The sequence below is a fragment of the Cryptomeria japonica genome, chromosome 5 (genome assembly GCF_030272615.1).
Source record: "Cryptomeria japonica chromosome 5, Sugi_1.0, whole genome shotgun sequence".
NCBI classification, from domain to species: domain Eukaryota; kingdom Viridiplantae; phylum Streptophyta; class Pinopsida; order Cupressales; family Cupressaceae; genus Cryptomeria; species Cryptomeria japonica.
In genome coordinates, this window is record NC_081409.1 from 35,266,955 (window position 1) to 35,277,436 (window position 10,482).

Below are 10,482 nucleotides of genomic sequence, written 5' to 3' on the forward strand. Positions count from 1 at the left end.
TCACCCATTGTGAGGAGAATACAATAATCATTTTCCTTATCTATATCCTTTAATCTTTTCAAAAATTTATTTTCTATTTTGACAATTATTTTTATTTTGGTATTCATCCTAATAGTAGTTCATATGCACATCAAAATGGAAGAAAATTCAATGGTGAAAATTAAATATCCATGTTCTTTTCTCTCATGTTTTGGTCTCACTTCGACTAGAGTGTCCTTTATGTAATAGCAATTCTACAAGAATATTTTTTCATGAAAAATAGTTGGTGAAATTATTGTATCACATTCTTTTCATCGTTCTTCTCTAGAAACTAGATTTGACTATTGAATCTCCTAGCCATAACCTTAGTTCAAATATAAATCTTTAGAATAAATCTAGGTTAACTCTATGTGAGTTAATTCTAAAATTCAAACTAAAATTTCCAATTTTCTTCCTACGAGTCATTACAAACCCACCTAATACATGTTTTTATGAACTTGTGTGTTATGTTGTATTTAAGGTCACTCATTATTCATTTTGAAACTATAAGAGCCATCAAAGAGAATTCACCTGAGAGGATCATAACAATATCATAGATCATACTATAATTACTTCATCATCCTAGACAAATCGTATGCTTGTAAATTTCTTATCTTTGATCTTGGGTTGCTTTCATTATATTGATTTGCTAAGAAGATTGACCAAAGGAGAATAAATCTTGGTCTAGCAAGTTACCAAATGGTATTTCTCAATATTCTACACTTTAAACATAGGACAATAATCAAATTCTCTATTAATTCACTTTTACTAGTCTAGGTTCAATTTCGCGTGCCAAATTAGTTCTACACACCAAAGTAAAATAATACAGTTTGTAAGCTTTGAGGTGTTCATCTAAAAAGGTCATATTTTTAGTACATTGGTGAATCAATTTTTAACATCTTCAATAGTATATTCCTCCAAGAAAATCTATAAATATATCACCATTTGATGTAGGAGCATCCTGAAGAACCTTACTACATCCTACCGCAACAACCAGTCTCTCTTTATGGATTGAAATGGGGACAGCATGGAAATTCTACTACAACATACTAAGGTGACAACAACCATGGATCGATTGTCTAGAAGTTCTCTTCACCAGAAGTTTCCCTGTCAAGTAGCCCAAACTCAGGCCTATGAGAGATAGTGTTTGTAACTCTTCTATACCTCGTGAAACCTTCACAATACATCATATAGTAGATATGTGCCAAGGGAACCCCCATATGGCTTCACACCCTTTTGCATCAACTTTTGGGTTTCTTCATCCTCCTTGGGCCGACAAACATGTTTTGTAGGACACTGGGCTTAGGGCCTAGCTGAGGCTGACATGGATCACCCTTAAGGCTTGGAGCTAATATACAATCATCTTCTAAATGCATTATAAAGTAGCTTAGTAGTTAGGGAGTTAAGAGCTAGGCAATTAGGATTTGAAACCTATTTTTGTATATGGTGTGTAATAAGCTTGTGGCGGCTTGTGAGCCTGTATGCATGGCTAGTGGGACCTAATATAATATACATACAGGAAGGCCTATGAGCATGTATAGTTTTTATTTTAAATTAATAAGGTTTCATGTTTCTCTCAATTGTCTGTGTTGTGTTGAATTTTGATGCAAAGTTGAATAGTCCATTCCAAACCCTCCATCCTTGACTACATCAAGTGGTATCAAAGAAAGATTTGAATCCTTTAGAAGTGTGTGATTTAGAAGAACATAGTGTGGACAAATCATTGACCTAAGGTAGACTACACGTGTTGTCAATTGAGCACTAAATTGTGAAGTAGTTGTAATCTTGTATCCAGACTGTTGACCTAAGGTAGTCACACCTAATCCAAAAGAAAGATGCCACTTGGGAGGATGCTTGTAATGGCTAATATCACCAAATGGTAGAAGAAATGATGGACATGATGAGGAAAATGAAGAACTAGTTGGATGTTGTTGATGAGGATAGATGAAAGGGGATAAACCCTAGACTAGAGGATGAGAGTGGTGATGAGGAGTTGAGGATCCTAGAGTAGGATGAGGAGAGTTAGAAAGAAGAGGAGTCAGACTAGATCAAGATGATAGAGGCTATCACCAGGATTGAGAAAATCCCAAGGATAGAGATCCCTAGTAATGCTGACAATTTGAATTTAGAGGAGCTCATTGACTAAATAAATGAAATGGAAGAATACTTTGAACATTAAGAAATCAAAGATCTAGAGCGAGTTACGTTTACAAAAACCAAATTAAATGAACATGTTGCTATTTGGTGGAAATAAGTACAATTGGATAGAAGTAAAACTAGATAGAAGCCAAAGAGGAACAAAGAATACCAAAAAATGGGAGAGGAAAATGGTGATATTGAAGAGTTAATTCATACTTGTTGACTTTGAGCTGAAAATGTTGAAGAAACTTTAAAAATAGAGGCAAATAGAGAAGACAGTAAAAGAATACACACAACATTTCTAAAAGATGATAATAAGGATTGGGCATTGCAAAGGTAGAAGGCAGAATGTGGTGTGATATATCAATGATCTTAGAACCAACATTCAAGAGGAATTGATCCTAATCTAGATGACCACCATGCAAGAAGCCTACCAATTTGTGCTGAAGGTGGAAGAAAAGTTGGCTAGGAGGTTAGAGTAGCTGTCTGAAATTAGAAATTGAAGGATTCTAGAAGAGTGGTCATAATGCAATGGAATAAGGCTCCATACATAATGAAATAGAGGAAGGAGCCCTTACCAAAAGGAGGATCAAAGACCCAGGGAATATTCCTACCATAATAGGAGGGAAAGTGATGATCGCTATTATGATGGTAGATATCAGAGGAGCAAAGGAGGATTTGATCAAGGATCATTTTGGGGAACCCATTTCAAGTGTGGGGAAGTAGGACATCATACCTTTGAGTGCCACTGAGGAAGTGCAAGGAAGCAAGGAGAGACTAAAGCTAGAGAAACATATGTCAAGATAGAAACAAACAAATCATTTGGATCCATGAAAAATCCAGATAAGGGAGAATCATTGGTCATGAGAAGAGCTCTACTGTAGATGGATATCAAGGAGAAACCGGCATAGAGGAAGAGCCTTTTTCAGACAAGATATAATTCAAGAGGTACATGTTGTAATGCCATCATTAATAGTGGTAGCACACACAATTTGGTCTTAGAAGAGATGGTTCAAAATACAAACTTGAAAAGGATGAAACACTCGAACCCATATGAGATTCTTTGGATTCAGGATAAATACAAATCAATGTCTTGTCAAATTTCACATTAGATCATATAAGGATGAAGTACTATTTAATAGCATCCCGATGGATGCCTGCCATTGGTTTTGGGAAGACCTTGGCAATATGATAGGAAGGCTATACATGATGGAAGAAAGGATACCTACATTGTGACCTTGAATGAGAAGAAGCATATTTGGATTCCCCTTGAGGAAGAGAAAAATAATGTGGTATGCAACAATTCTAGGATTTGTTTGGTAGATAGGAGAAATTGTTTTGATGGATTGAGACATGAAAATATGTGTTTTGCCTTGATTCCAACGAAGTGTAGCAATAAAGAGTCAATGAATGTCATCGCAAAGGGAGAAGGAATATTGTAAAAGAAGGCCTTAGAGTTACTAGAGGAGTATCAAGATATTGTGTCTAAAAATATTTTGGAAGGAATTCCACCAATTTAGAGTATCAACCATCACATAGATCTCATACCAAAGAGATTTTTCCAAACTAAATATCACACCAAATGACACTGACAAAGAAGGTAGAGTTGGGTAGACAAATGCAAGAGTTGACAGAGAAGTGACTAATCCAAGAGAGCTTGAGTCCTCGTTTGGTACCTATTGTCTTGGTGCCAAAGAAGGATGGGGAATGGAGGATTTGTATAGATTTTAGAGTCATCAATGAGATCACTATAAAATATTAGTTTCCCTTGCCAAGGATGGATGCCATTATGAATTGTTTTAGTGGAGAAAGATACTTCACCAAGATTGATCTCGAGAGTGGATACCATTAGATAAGAATTTAGGGAGGTGATGAATGGAAGACTACATTCAAGACAAATGAATGGTTGTATGAGTGGTTAGTCATCTTAGCGGAAGGATTGACAATATATTTGAAGAAGCTAAGAGAAATTTTAAAATGGCCAACACCAATAGACATTGGAGAGGTAAGATCTTGTCATTGATTAGAAAATTTATACTAGAAGCTTATTAGAAATTTCAGTACCATTTGCACACCAATGAATGAGACCATGAGAGGAGACTGGAAGAAGTTTAAGTGGACACACAAAGATTATAATATTTTTTGAGTTGAAGAAGAAAGTGATGGAGCAACCAATACTGGCTCAACTGAATTTCAACAAGGTCCTTCATGTGGATTGTGATGCCAATGACAATGCTACAGGATCAATCCTAAGTCAGGAAGGAAGGCCAATTGTATATTTTAGTGAGAATTTTAATGATGCCTAGAGAAGATACTAAGTTTATGATTAAGAATTATATGCCATAATTCAATCCCTAAGGAAATGGAGGCACTACTTGTTACTGAAGGAGTTCATTATACTGACCATCAAGCTCTTTGATACCTAAATAGTCAAGGCATGTTGAACCAAAGGCATTTGTAGTGGGTTGAATTTATTTAGAGCTATACCTTTGTCTTGAAGCACTAGAGTGGAAAGTCAAACAAGGTTGCAGATACATTGAGCAAGAGAAGGAATCTGATGATGTAGATGAGGGTGGTAGTGATGTGATTTAATGAGTTGAAGCATTTTTATGAGACTAATCTTGATTTTACGAAGGCCTGGAAGGTAAGTGGATATCTAGTAGTAATTGATAGGAGCAAGTGGTTGGATTATTTTATTCAAGATGACATGTTCTTCAAGGGAAATCAATTGTACATTCCTATGAGATCAATGCGGGAGAATCTGATCAAGGAGAAGCATTCCAAAGGATTACCAAGACACTTTGGGACTAATAATCCTATAGATTTGGTGAGAGAGAATAATTTTTGGCCTGGCTTGCCAATTAGCAAAGGGAAACAATTAGAATTCTAGTTTGTATCAACCCCTTATAGTTTTGAAAAGGCTCTGGGAAGACATCAACTTGGATTTTGTGTTAGGCCTACCAAGGACCCAAAGAGGGCATGATTCCATATTTGTGGTGGTGACTGATTCTCCAAGATGACACATTTTACTACATGTAATAAAACCCATGATGTGTGGTACATATTGTTGATCTTTTCTTTTAGGAGATTGTAAGATTGCATGGAGGACCTCAGAACATTGTTTCAAACTAGGATACCAATTTTATTATATATTTCTAGAGAACATTGTGGAAGAAGATGAATACAAATGTGAAGTTCAGTTGGACATCTCATTCCTAAACTGGTGTACATATAGAGGTAATAAATTGAAGATAAGAACCTACTCAGATGCTTGGTAGGAGATGACACTGGAAATTGGGATTTAATTTTATCGCAAGAAGAATTTGCGTATGACAAATTAGTAAACCAGAGTATAGGGAAGACAACATTTGAGATTGTTACCAGATTACATCCTAAGTGAGTTTTGGAAATTAGAGACATCAACTTAGAAGATAAAAGGAGTGTAGAGGTAGAGGAATTGTAGACAACAACACATGAAATTGGGATTTAATTCTACCTCAAGAAGAATTTGCATATAATAAATTAGTAAACCAGAGTATAGGAAAGATGATATTTGAGATTGTTACCAGATTGCATCCTAAGTGAGTTGTGAAAATTAGAGACATTGACTCAAAAGATAAAAGGAGTGTAGAGGCAGAGGAATTGTAGACAACATGGAGACTGCAAAAGCAAGTCAAGCAACATCTGAAGACTATGAATGATAAGTAAAAGGACCAAGCAGATTCCATAAGGATTTTGTTGTTAGAGATGAAGTCATGACTTATAGATCAAGAAGGAGATGTTTTTGGTAGGTGCATAGAAGAAGCTAAAGATGAACAATTTTGGACCTGATCCTTTGAAGATTTGATTATGGAAATGTTTATGAGGCGGAGTTACTGGGGGCATTGGCATTTCACCAATCTTTAATATTGCAAATCTCTACCAATTCATGGAGTACAGTCTAATGGGAACAATACAAAAGCCTCTTTACAAGACCAATTACCACAACAACAACTGAAGTGGATAGAGTAGATTCTAGATAGCTACACTAAGTGCAACACATGGAATAAGGAATATAGGGAATATCTAGCCAAGTGGCAAGGCAAGCCAATAAAGGGCATGACATGGATCTTAGAAGCTAAATTTGAACAACTTGGATAATTTTTGGAGCTATCAACATGCGAGGCACACTTCTCAAATAACCCTAGGGGTTTAATGCAAGAGAATCCCCAAGAACCTTACCACAACAACCAATATATATCTGTAGATTGGAATAGGGACAACATGGAAAGTATACTACAACATGCCAAGGTGACTAAATTCATGGAATGATTGTACAAAAGTTGTCTTCACCATAAGTTTGCCTTATCAAGCGACCCAAACCTGAACCTATGAGAGATAGCATGCAAAACTCTTTTATACTTTGCAGATTCTTCATAGTATATCACATGGCAGATATGGAGCAAGGAAACCCCCATATGGATCTACACCCTTTCACATGATCAACTTTTGGTGTTTCTTCATCCTTCTTGGGCTAATACACACATTTCACAGGACATTGGGATTAGGGCCTAACTGAGACTGATGTGGATCACTCCTAAGGCTTGGAGATAATATATAATCATTTTGTATATGCATTAGAAATGAACTCAATAATTAGGGAGTTTAGAGCTAGGAAATTAGGATTCAAAACCTATTTTTACATATAGTTTGTAATAAGCCTATGGCGACTTGTGGTCTTGCATGTGTCCCCAATGGGGCCTAATCTAATTTGTATATGGGAAGGCCTACGAGAATGTATGGTTTCTATTTTTAATAAATAAATTTTCATGTTTCTCTCAATTTATCATGTTTTGTTGAATTCTACTGCAAGGTTGGATAGTCCATTTCGAACCCTCCATCCTTGACTGCATCACATTGAATTGATTTAAATTTTATATACCTAATTTATTTATTGTGCTAGTCCCAACTCTTTATTTTAATTCAATTACTTTGTGTAAGATATTTATGTAAGATGAGCATTTTTCTATTACAACTTAAAAAATAAATTATACTATAGCCACACATTCAAATTATAAAGATGAAAATGCATAAATAACACTTTATCTTTTTTTATTTTTGGACTCACTTTGGAGTGTTTCTCTTATATGAAATGACTATAGTACATGTGGTATGATTCTACATGAAACCTTACAAGATACCCTAAACATACCTTCACAAATCCTAACTATATATACCCAATTCACAATCGTCCCTTCTTTGCTCCAAAACAAATGCCACATATTTGAACCTAGCTTAGATTCCTAAAATAAGTTTGACTTGTAAACTTCTAAGATCAAATTTAATCATAGATCCAAGTTGACCCCTTTCTTACCAGTCATTACTTGCTAATTTTTATACAAAAATATTCAAATGTACATATTTGAGTATTGTATTAAAGGACATCCTAATTCATTTTATTTAACAAGCACATCTAACACATCCAAGAGGAAGCAATCAAGAACTTAATGACCATAGAGAGATACATTTGTACCTTACATCAACATGACATCCACATTTACATCAATTGGGAATATTATATAGTTACTTAAAATGTCTTCAATTTTTTACGCATCATTGAATAGTTTCGAGGAGGTTGACTAAGGTAAAATCCCTTACATAACAAACATGAATGATATCTATTGATACCATGATATTTGTATACTTAAGGAAAGTAGGACTTTGAAAATTAAAAAATATCTAAATTAATATACAAACAATGGTTGAATATGTCACGGATCAAAGGTCAAATCCATAGACACAAATATCATTAATGCAATGCTAAACTGACCTATAAAAGAAATACACTCAATTTATTAGTTTGATAGATGTTGTGATTGTTGGATATTGTTGGAAGTATGCTGCAAATATGTGCTTGAGAGATATTTGAGGATGTTTGAGAGATGTGTTGTCATTGATGTCAACATATTTCTCTGTTTGTGACAGTGATGCAGTGAAGTTCAGTGAGTTGGTTTGTTCAACATGGTGATGATCAAAGTTTTCAAATTAAAGGGTTTGTAGAGGGATTGTATAGATGATTCAATGCAATTTCCAGAGGCTTGCATGAAGATTTGAGTGAGTTATGAGTATTTGTGTTGTGTAGGATTTTCTATTGTTCAGTGATGATAGTGGTCAATATTTCGATATGCATTGTTTCACATTGAAATATCTTGATTTGCGGATTTGAAATTATGTTTGGGACATTGATGTGTATCATCAATTTAAGTGGTTCATGATTTGGACCTCCGCAAGTTATTTTTCCAAGTTGACAGTCATTGCAGTTAGTGTTCTCGAGGTTCAGTATAATGATAATGACAATTCTAGTAATTTGAGTTGGTGCGGATGTTGATGTGGTAATTCATGATTCTTGTGGATGTTTCTAGATCATGTGCCTTTTGTGTTAATGGTCCGCATTAATCATTGAACTCGTAATTGATGATTTTCTTTGGTATATTCGTGTTATTCAATTCTTGACCGAACGGATGATTGTAGCGTGTTGTAGATGTTCGATGCATAATTCTTGGAGGTGTAGTGTGTTCGAGGTGGTAGATTTGGGTCCGTGCTATGTCTTAGCCGACATTGTTTGGTCTGCATGTGATATTGTAGTATGTGTGGTTATTTTTTTGTAATTAAGTTGTGAGTGTTGAGTCGACCTTGATGATCTTCACAAGGTTGATGTCATGTATAAATAAATGTAATATCTTTGTAATTGAGTGTGTGTATGGATGAGAATTAGAATGTATGTGCGTTGGATGTAAACATTTTTGGAGGCAGAGAAGAAGTGTGAGAACAAGAAAGTTGTTGTGTGCTTAACTGAAACTATAACTAGACATTAAAGAGATGTTATTTTTGAGTTCATGATCTTCCGGATGTGATCCGAATCTGTTTGTAAGACAGTGAGTCTTCCCTGGGTTGTAACACTTTTCTTGTTTTTGAGCAACGAGCTTTAGGAAGTGTGCCTGAATGCATGTGCATTCCCCATTGTAATATTTCTAATACTTCTAACAGAGTATCATCATATTGTGGGTAGGTTCCCACCGTGGTTTTTCCCTTGACCGGGTTTTCCACGTCAAAAATCTTGGTGTTATGTGTGTTTATGATGTGTTGCTGATTTATGCTTTCATGGTTATTTATCAGATCTAAGAATAAGTTTAAATTGTGTAAGTTTTTGAGACAACTGATTCACACCCCCCCGCCATCCCCTCTTATTTGTTTGGAGGTATCAAAGCTATTTCATCAATGATAAAATTTAAACATGTTATACTAACAAATCATAAAGCACCAACTATCACATTATATTTTATATTAAAATATAAAATTAAATATATATTTTTATTAATTTAACACTTTTTAATAAACTTATGAATGTAATCTTACACCAAAAAACATAACCTATAGTGTTAGTAGGAAGAGAATAATTTGATGTTACGATAGTGAATAATTGAAAGAAAAATTATTTAAAGTTGACATTTATTTTTTAATAGAGGGACTTACTCTAAAATAAATAAAATAATTGATGCAAGTGCATCCAAGGTGTAAGAGCAATCTTGCATTATGAAAAAAATCTTTATTTTGATTTTTGTTTGGTTAGATCAATAAATCTTCAATAAGGGCTAAAAAATGTAAGGTTTCTATTTTTAGTAAGTTGACATTTGAGCACATATGGATTTGGAAATTTACCTAGAGCTTTGAAATTGTAAAAATAGCCATGGTTATATATTAACTAAAGATCATTCACAAATAGTGAGATATTCAAGTTTCAAGGTTAAAAAATCTTATAGAAAATGTTCAAACTTGAATTTTGGACCTTTAAATGAACCCGTGGGAGGTAAAAAGGGTAGTTCCATGGCCTAGAACAAACATGTTGTAGAGCACTCTCAACTCTTCAATTTTTTAAAAAGTGGGCTCAATTAGATGCCCAAATCAAAAGTTATGGTTCTTGAAAGTTGACCTGTTTTTGGAAGGAGGGAGTGACAAATTCAAATTGCAAGAAGGAATCAAAAGTGATTGAGGACATATTTTCAACATATTCAATGATAATTTTGGGAGTTACAATTCTTGGGTGTGGGAGGATTGATTAATTTATTAGAGTTGAAAGGAAAAGCTCATTCAAGGCTTGGTGAAATGAAGGTGAAGGTACAAGCTGAAGAGTGAGATTTTCAATGTTGTTTGCATGCGTTGTTACCATGGATAGATTGACATGTCTGAATTCTTGAATGTAATGCAACCTATGTTGTCGTAGTAAGAGACATTCACACATTATTGAATGTAAATTTTATAATTGAAGCTATTATTTTGTAGTTAATA